Here is a 9,179-nt window from a genome sequence, read left to right as displayed (position 1 = left end):
ACCATACACCCCTCTGACTCCTTACCCCTCCCATACATCACTCTGCCTCTCTCCCGACTCGTTACTGACAGGCACTTTCACTGCAGCCTCAGCGTAAGTGAAGGGCAGTAACGGAGGCTGGCTGTGCGCATCGTGCAGACCCCCACCGGCTGACAGAGAATCATCCTCTCTGTCAGCCAGTGGGGGTCTGCATTGCACAGACAGCCTCCGTTACTCACCTTCACTTACGCTGAGGCTTCTATGAAGCAGCAGTGAAAGTCCCTGTCAGTAACGGAGCCGGGTAGAGAGGCAGAGCGGTGTATGGGAGGGGGGAGGAGTCAGAGGGGTGTATGGGAGCCACCCTCCCACACACCACTCTGGCTCCTCCCCCTCCCATACGCCACTCTGCCTCTCTACCCGTCTCCCTGGTGTTTTGTGAACCTCCGTTGCTGAAGGAGGCAGAGTGGAGTATGGGAGGGGGAGGAGCCAAAGTGGAGTATGGGAGGGGGAGGAGCCAGAGTGGTGTATGAGAGGGGGAGGAGCCAGAGTGGTGTATGGGAGGGGGGGAGGAGGCAGAGTGGAGTATGGGAGGGGGGAGGAGGCAGAGTGGATTATGGGGGGGGAGGCAGAGTGGAGTATGGGAGGGGAGGAGGCAGAGTGGAGTATGGGAGGGGGGAGGAGGCAGAGTGGTGTATGGGAGGGGGAGGAGCCACAGTGGTATATGGGAGGGGGAAGAAGCAAAGTGGTGTATGGGAGGGGGGAGGAGGCAGAGTGGAGTATGGGAGGGGGAAGGAGGCAGAGTGGTGTATGGCAGGGGGAGGAGCCATAGTGGTGTATGGGAGGGGGAGGAGCCAGAGTGGTGTAGGGGTGAGTTATAGTGGTGTATGGGGGGTATTATGAATTTCAGGGCATATAGCGGGTATAAGGCATATCGCCTAATTTTTTTATCCGATTAATCGATTAATCGAAAAAATAATCGGCCAACTAATCGATTATTAAAATAATCGTTAGCTGCAGCCCTAACACACACACACATAGACACACAGACACATGTACAATTCACAAATCAGAAGCACCTTTCCTCCTGTTATTTCACTCACACTTCATCCTATAACATTTTTCCATCCACATACCTGCCAACAGACCCAACTTTTTCAGGGACAGTCCTGCTTTTTTCCAGTCCTGTCCCATCAAATTTAGCTAAACTAGGTATGCAAATGCAGGTAGGTAGCACTATAAACATTAAATAAATATAATAAAGTAAATAATAAATATAACTTTAAAATAAAATATAATAAAATGAATTAAACCCCTAATTTTTTTTAACACCCATTAAAATTAAAATTAAGTTATTATTTAGACATAATACATCTTTAACCAAACCAGTGCACTGCTACTACTCTTAAACATAACCATACATTAACCCTAAGCTTTTTTTAGTTCCTGTCCCACATTTTTCCATCCGCATACCTGCCAACAGACCCAACTTTTTCAGGGACAGTCCTGCTTTTTTCCAGTCCTCTCCTGTAAAAGTTGGGTTGTTGGAAAGTATGTCATTGTAAATAGGTAGCAAATGTTAGGCATGTATTTAAAAGTGGTCTTAAATCGATTTAAAAATGTCAAATCCCTATTCTTTTATTAAACATCCATGGATGTGTGTGTATGATAAATAAATAAGCCCCGTTTCTTCCAGGCCATGTTCCTTGGAGCGTTTGTCTAGGTCTCAGACAAGACAACTGCTCGGAGGAACTTGGCCCTCAGTTTAGGGCAATGTGTGTGTATGTATGTATTGTACACCTTGGAGAGCACCATGAAGGTACATGTGTGCGACTGTATTGGTCGTTTCGGCAGGGGAATCGCCTTCTAGTCAACCGGGAGAAAACGAAGCAAAAACGAACACGAAGAATGTCCACGAATATTCGCCCCAAGAGAAGACAGGAACTGGCGAATATTTGCGGAATACGTTTCTTTTTTTTTTTTTTCGAGAAGACAAGCGTGAAGACGAACACGAAGAGCCCCCTGGTGCCCATGTCTAATTTAGACCCTAAACAACTGAACTACCCTATGCATGGGTGGTATCTAAGGACATGTTGCTGAACACATATTGATGTGTTGTTTGGCAGTGGCACATACCAGGAGCTGTAAAGCTATACCTGAAGCACAACAAGTGTACTTAACTTTTTTTTATAAGTGTTTTCATGAGCTTTTTTTAGTAAAAAAAAAATACTTTGCAAATAATACGTTTTACATTTTACATTACAGACAGAGCTATTTTTTTTGTACCTTTTGTGACAATGGTTGTTTTTATGGTGTTTGTGTTTAACTGTAATTTTTCATTATACTAATTTTTAATCTCATTTTACGGGGGAAAGCCCCCGACATCAGCAGAACCACCTACCAACCTCACTGACGACAGCGGGCAGTCCTGGCCGCATCCCACAAGGGAAGGCTCCGGGTAGCCGGAGCTCAGAAGTTCCCTGGTATGCTAATCAGTATGCCCAAATGTTGGTTGACAGGCTTTAAATAATCAAAAGCTAATATCATTGTAAATAGTCAAATATGTTCCGTCTTCACCGGAAAAAACGAATGAGCCAAACAGTATCAGAGATGAGGTGAGTAATGTAAAAATAGCTTGGCTTACATAAGTAAGTGAGAAGCTGGAAACAAAGGTCAATGTATTGGCTCATAAGAATCGTGAATCTGGTACAAGGCGTGTATGTCGAGTCCCAAAACTGAAATGAAATGACGGCAGTGAAATGGAAGTCCTAACACATGATCAATTAGATTTCAATTGTGAAGTATGAACATTATTCACAGTTTATTTAACACAGTTAATCAGCACTAGTGTTTTCCTGCGTATTTGGGAGGAAATTTGGTCAAGAACTCTGGCATTGCAGCCTCAATTCCCAGGCTGGTCTTCAATTTGTAATCCCAGATAGGAGACTAAAAAATACCATATTTGCTCAATTATAATGCGACGCTGATTATAAGACAACTTCCCCAAATTTGAATATTAATTTAGGAAAAAAATAAAAAAACTGAATATAAGACTACCCTATAGGAAAAATGTTTTACTAGTAAATATTAATTGACATGTGTTACATACCTGCAATCTGGGCGCTCCTCTTAGACATCTTGAGACTGCCTTCCTCCTTGCTACTCTTGTGTTCTGCCTGACTCTGGTATCTCTAACCTTGCTGTGCGTGACAATATGTAACCTATTTTTTGATATTTAATAAAAACTATGATTTAGAAAATGCATTTCTTGTTTTTATTTCCTTTTATTTGCCAACCTGCAGTTATACCCCCTATATGGCACTCTGCCCCCACTTTTGCCTTATACCCCGTATAGGCCACTCTATCTCCCTGATATGCTACTCTGAACCAGTTATGCCTTATACCCCCCCCATATGCCACTCTGCCTCCTTGATATGCTTCTCTGCCCCACCAGAAATACGTTAAACCCCCTATATGTCACTCTGCACCCCAGATATGCGTTATACCCCCCTATATGCAACTCTACCCCCGACTTACCAATGCACCCCCAGACTTCTCCCTCGTGCTCTAGACTCCCTGGTGTCTCTTGGGGGCAGCTGGTGGACGTCTCCGTGATGCGACGTTCTTTGACTGAGCACCGGGAGTGCTCAGTCATAGAAATCCCAGCGGAACTGCTGGCAGCAGCGGAGGGGATCCTCCTCTCTGACAGCGGGTGAACGTCTGCGCGAAGTGTGCAGACAACCTCCGCTGCTGCTGACACATCCACTCTGGCTTCTATGCTGCTGGCACATCCGCTCTGGCTTCTATCGCCAGGAATCATGGCCCCCTATCGGGCTCTGCCAGAGGCTGAAGGGCTAGATCCACCCTCATTGCATGTCATGTCCTTACCTCTTGTTATCACCGCACCTCCATAGCACACACTAGGAGGGGGCAGCACGGTCATGTCACGGGGTGCCAGTCTTCCTCGTGGCGTCTGTCGTTGTCCTCCTCCCCAGTCCTCCCTGGGTCCTCGTAGAGAGATGGAGACCGCAGTGATGAAGAGGCGCGGCTGCTAACAGAGGAGGCGCTTCTGTGTGCCATATGAAAACTGCCTCCTTTAACCCCTTCGTTACTGGAACAGGCGGGGGCAGTGTTTCTCCTTTGCTGCTGGAATGAGCAGGGGGTGGAGCTATTGGGAGGTGCCTGCCAGTCCTATAAAAACCCCTGTAACCATGATGGTGGTGCTCAGGTATTCAGAGCTGCTTAATTGCATTCTGTGTCTCCCCGCTGCTGCTTTCCTGTCCTTGTGAACCCTGCTTTTTGACCCAGTTTGTACCCCGATTTCTGCCTCTTGTCTGTCGCCTGCCTCTGACCCTTGGACTGTGACCTGGATTTCTCTTTTCTGCCGCCTGCCTCTGACCCTTGGATTGTGACCTGGATTCCTCTTGTGTGCCGCCTGCCAGTGACTGGACAGTGACCTGGATTATATATTTCACTGTTTTTACCAATACCATTAGAACTGGTTCCTGTCCTCGGTTTCACCACTTAGTGGTGCCCCCTTCATTGTCTCTAAACTCTCTCCTGCATATCGGGTTCCTACTCCTGATACCTACCCAGGGTGTTACATTGCAGCAATACCAGGGAGGGGGGAAATCAAAGTAATTCCTAAACGGCGGTGAATCAGATCTCCTCATTCAACCTGGGGACCGAATTGCTCAAAAGTTATAATATCCATACGTGGGGAAAATGTAATAAAATGACAGCCCCCAACCTGCAAACTATTATATGATGAATAACTAATTATATTCTATTCTCAGATACTCTGGATATTATGATCAGGTGTATGTGTTGTCCTACTCAACAACTAATGGGAGCCCACTGCCCCATCCATTGAGGAACAGATAGAGAAGTTCTGAAATGACCTAAAGAGAATGGATTTCGATTCCGCTATCTGTGACGGCAAGCGATAAACTTAGTGAAGTATCTTAGGGTGGATGAGCTTTTCTTCATTAGGTAGGATGTTAAGTGTGTAAGCGTTCCTGGACACAGGAGTCAATGGTCAAGAAGTAATGCATTTTAATTACAGTGGATATAAAAAGTCTACACACCCCTGTTAAAATGCCAGGTTCTTGTGACCCTTAAACTAATTGTTAAAGCACCTTTTAATTTTATTACAGCAGTCTTTTTGGGTAGGAGTCTATTAGCATGGCACATCTTGACGTGGCAATATTTGCCCACTCTTCTTTGCAAAAGCGCTCCAAATCTGTCAGACTGCAAGGACATCTCCTGTGCACAGCCCTCAACAGATCACCCCACAGATGTTCAATTGGATTCAGGTCTGGGCTCTGGCTGGGCCATTCCAAAATGTTAATCTTCTACTGGTGAAGCCATGCTTTTGTGGATTTAGATGTGTGCTTTGGGTCGTTGTCATGCGGAAAGGTGAATTTCCTCTTCAGCTTCCTAACGAATGCCTGAAGGTTTTGTCCCTCCTCCCATCACCTATGCTTGCTTCGCATGATCTGCTATGTTTCCTCAGAAACCTTTCTCCTTTTACTTCTGCCGCTACCAAAACCACCCGCTCCTTTAGGTTCTTCTCCCACACGCTCTCACTCCTACTACTGCTTGGTGCCAGTGACATCAATCCAAACCCCGGTCCCCTAACAATCCCCACCCTTTCTTGCTCACCTTCCCACAGAAAACACCACAGGTGCCACACTACTAAGTATCTCACTACCATTAAACCACAGCTCTCATCTTCATTCTTTTCCTGTGCCCTCTGGAATGCTCGCTCGGTCTGTAACAAACTCACAGCCGTGCACGACCTATTTGTCACAAACTCTTTCAACCTCCTAGCCATAACTGAAATATGGCTTTCCTCTTCTGACACCAATTCCATCACTGCTCTTACATATGGTGCCCTCCACTTTAGTCACACTCCTAAGACAGACGTGACACATAGAGGCAGTGTTGGAATCCTGCTCTCCCCCTCCTGCTCCTATCAACACCTGCCTCCCCTCTCTGTCATTCTCCTCCTTCGAAGTTTACTACACATGCCTGTTTTCCCCCTCTCTCTCTCAGAGTGGCAGTCATATATTGCCCTCCCGTACCTACCTCACAGTTCATGGATAACTTTGCTGCCTGGCTGTCCCACTTACTCTCTTCTAACATCCCAACCATAATCCTCGGTGATTTCAATATCCCCATCGATAACCCACCCTCCCCGTTGCCTCTAAACTCCTTTCTCTCACATCCTCCTTTGGTCTCCTACGCACACTGTATTGACCTGGTATTTTCTAATCCCTGCTCGTTCACCTGTCGCCACTTCCCCATTTCCGATCACCATCTCCTCACCTACAATCTCACACTAACACCTAAACCTATTTCCCCTCCTCGCCTCTTCACCTGTAGAAATCTGCGCGATATCGATCCTCTCCAATTTTCTAATCTAATTCAATTTGGTAATTCCCAGACTTCTACTATAACCTCACCTTGCCATAGCACACTTTATCAACACTCTATCAACTGCACTTGACTCACTTGCTCCCCCTCAACTTCGCAAAGCTCCACTTCGTCAGCTTCAGCCCTGGCACTCAAGGCACACATCTGCCCTTCAGCTCACTAAACAAACATACTTTTCTTCCCTCATTTCATCTCTCTCCTCCAACCCCAAACGATTTGTCTCCACCTTCCACTCTCTCCTCAACCCACCCACACCACCTCCCTCATCTGCCTTTAGTGCCCAAGATCTTGCAGACTATTTCCAAAAAAAAAACCACAATCCATTCGCAACAACATTCCAGTGCATGGTCTCCACGTTCCTCCTTCTGTGATCAACCCCTCTGCCTCTCTCAGCTTCCTCCCCCCCAACCACAGCTGTTTTCCTCACACCTCACTACATGCCCTCTCGACCCCATCCCTTCATACCTAATTCCATTAGCCTTACTAGCCTTACTCCTGCCCTCACTCACATCTTCAACTCCTCACTCTCTACTGGCATATTCCCATCCCCATTCAAACATGCACAGGTCACTCCCATCCTCAAGAAACCCTGCCTTTACCCAAATTTCCCTGCTAACTTTCACCCCATATCACTACTTCCAATAACATCTAAACTCTTAGAAAAACTAATCTACGACCATCTAACCCACTTTCTGTCCTCAAACTCCCTGCTTGACCCCCTGCAATCTGGTTTCCGCCCGCAGCACTCGACTGAAACTACTCTCACCAAGGTCACAAACTACCTCCTATCTGCTAGAAGCAATGGCCACTACTCTATCCTAATTTTACTCGACCTCTCTGCTGTTTTCAACATAGTCGACCACCCCCTCCTCCTACAGACTCTCAGTCACACTGCTCTCTCCTGAATTAACCCGTATCTTTCCATTAGATCCTTCTCTGTGTCTTTTGCTGGCAACACCTCCTCTTCAATGCCTCTGTCTGTTGGAGTACCTCAGTTTTCTGTCCTGGGTCCTCTACTATTCTCCATCTATACTTCCTCACTTGGAAAACTTATCGACAGCTTTGGCTTCAAATACCACCTCTATGCAGATGACACACAAATCTATCTCTCCACCCCAATCTCTCTGCATCTGTCCTCTCTAAGATCAGCAGCTGCTGATCTGGCATCTCTTCCTGGATGGCCTCTTACCACCTCAAGATAAGCATGTCTAAGACTGAGCTCCTTCTAATCCCTCCCTCTAACTCCATTCCCCTTTCTGACCTTTCTTTCACTGTCGACGGTACCACTATCTCTCCTTCACCACAAGTCCGCTGCCTCAGAGTGACCCTAGACTCAAACCTATCTTTTATCCCTTACATCAAATCACTCTCTAAATCATGCCACAACCAACTACGCAACATTTACAAAATTCGCCCATTCTTGACTGCCAGCACAGCAAAACAACTAATCCACTCCCTCGTAATCTCCCATCTAGACTACTGCAACAACCTACTTACTGGCCTCGCTCCCTCCCGACTATCCCCCCTCCAGTCCGTCCTCAATGCCTCTGCCAGAATAATTTACCTCACCCGACACTCTGCATTTGCCGCACCTCTCTGCGAGTCCCTCCACTGGCTCCCCATCCATAGCAGAATTAAATTCAAAATACTCACTCTATGCTACAAAGCTCTCACTAATGCCACTCCCCTCTACCTATCCTCCCTCATCAGCAAATATACTCCAGCCCGCCCTCTAAGATAAAACAATGACCTGCTCCTTGAATCTTCACTTATCACCTCTTCCCATGCCCGCCCTCAGGACTTCTCTTGCACAGCACCAACCCTCTGCAACTCTCTTCCCCGTGCTGTCCGACTCTCACCAACTCTACCCTCCTTCAAACGCTAAAACGTTTCTCTTCAGGGAAGCCTACCACTGACACAAACATCAAAATTTCTCTCTCACCCACTTACAACCCTTATCTCGCCCTACATTAACATCATTCACTACCACAGTCCTCACCTCCTGTTTCTAACCCCTTATCCACCTAGATTGTAGGTTCCTACAGGAACAGGGCCCTCCAAGCTTGGATGTTTTTCTTTGTAATAAAAGGCTTCTTACCACCCTACCCCATAGCCCATTCTTATGAAGAATACGGGAGATTGTTGTCACATGTAGCACACATCCAGTACTTGCCAGAAATTCCTGCAGTTCCTTTAATGTTGCATAGGCCTCTTGTAAGCCTCCTTGACCAGTTTTCTTCTCGTCTTTTCATCAATTTTGGAAGACATCCAGTTCTTGTCTCTGTTGTACCATATTATCTCCACTTGATGATGACTGTCTTCACTGTGTTCCATGGTATATCTAATGCTTTGGAAATTATTTTTTTACCCTTCTCCTGACTGATATATTTCAACAATCATGTCTTGAATTATTAGTAGCACTCCAATCCATTAAAAAAGTTCTACCGAACTATTATTCTTTACCATTACATTTCATTTGCAGCCCACTGTACCAATCCTTCCATTGGCTTTCTCTCCGGCCATTATCACTTCCCACTCTCCAAGATTTGACCTGTGCTGTATTTATTTTCTGTGATTTGCTAACTTGTTCTTTCAGAATCTCTCACAATTATTTTAACTTTAAACACTCATTACAAACGCACAGGTTCGGAAAAGAATACAACCTCTCCTCCTATTTGTCATGGAGCTGGCTATTCCAACTGACTACCTCCGCTGTCTGTGCTCCCTTAGCCTGGGACACACACTCTTTTCCCGGTTCTCCAGTC

The sequence above is a fragment of the Sceloporus occidentalis genome, unplaced genomic scaffold (assembly GCF_023333645.1).
Source record: "Sceloporus occidentalis isolate IW3139 unplaced genomic scaffold, rSceOcc1.0.p SCAF_18, whole genome shotgun sequence".
NCBI classification, from domain to species: Eukaryota; Metazoa; Chordata; class Lepidosauria; order Squamata; family Phrynosomatidae; genus Sceloporus; species Sceloporus occidentalis.
Note: the sequence above shows the minus strand (reverse complement) of the source record.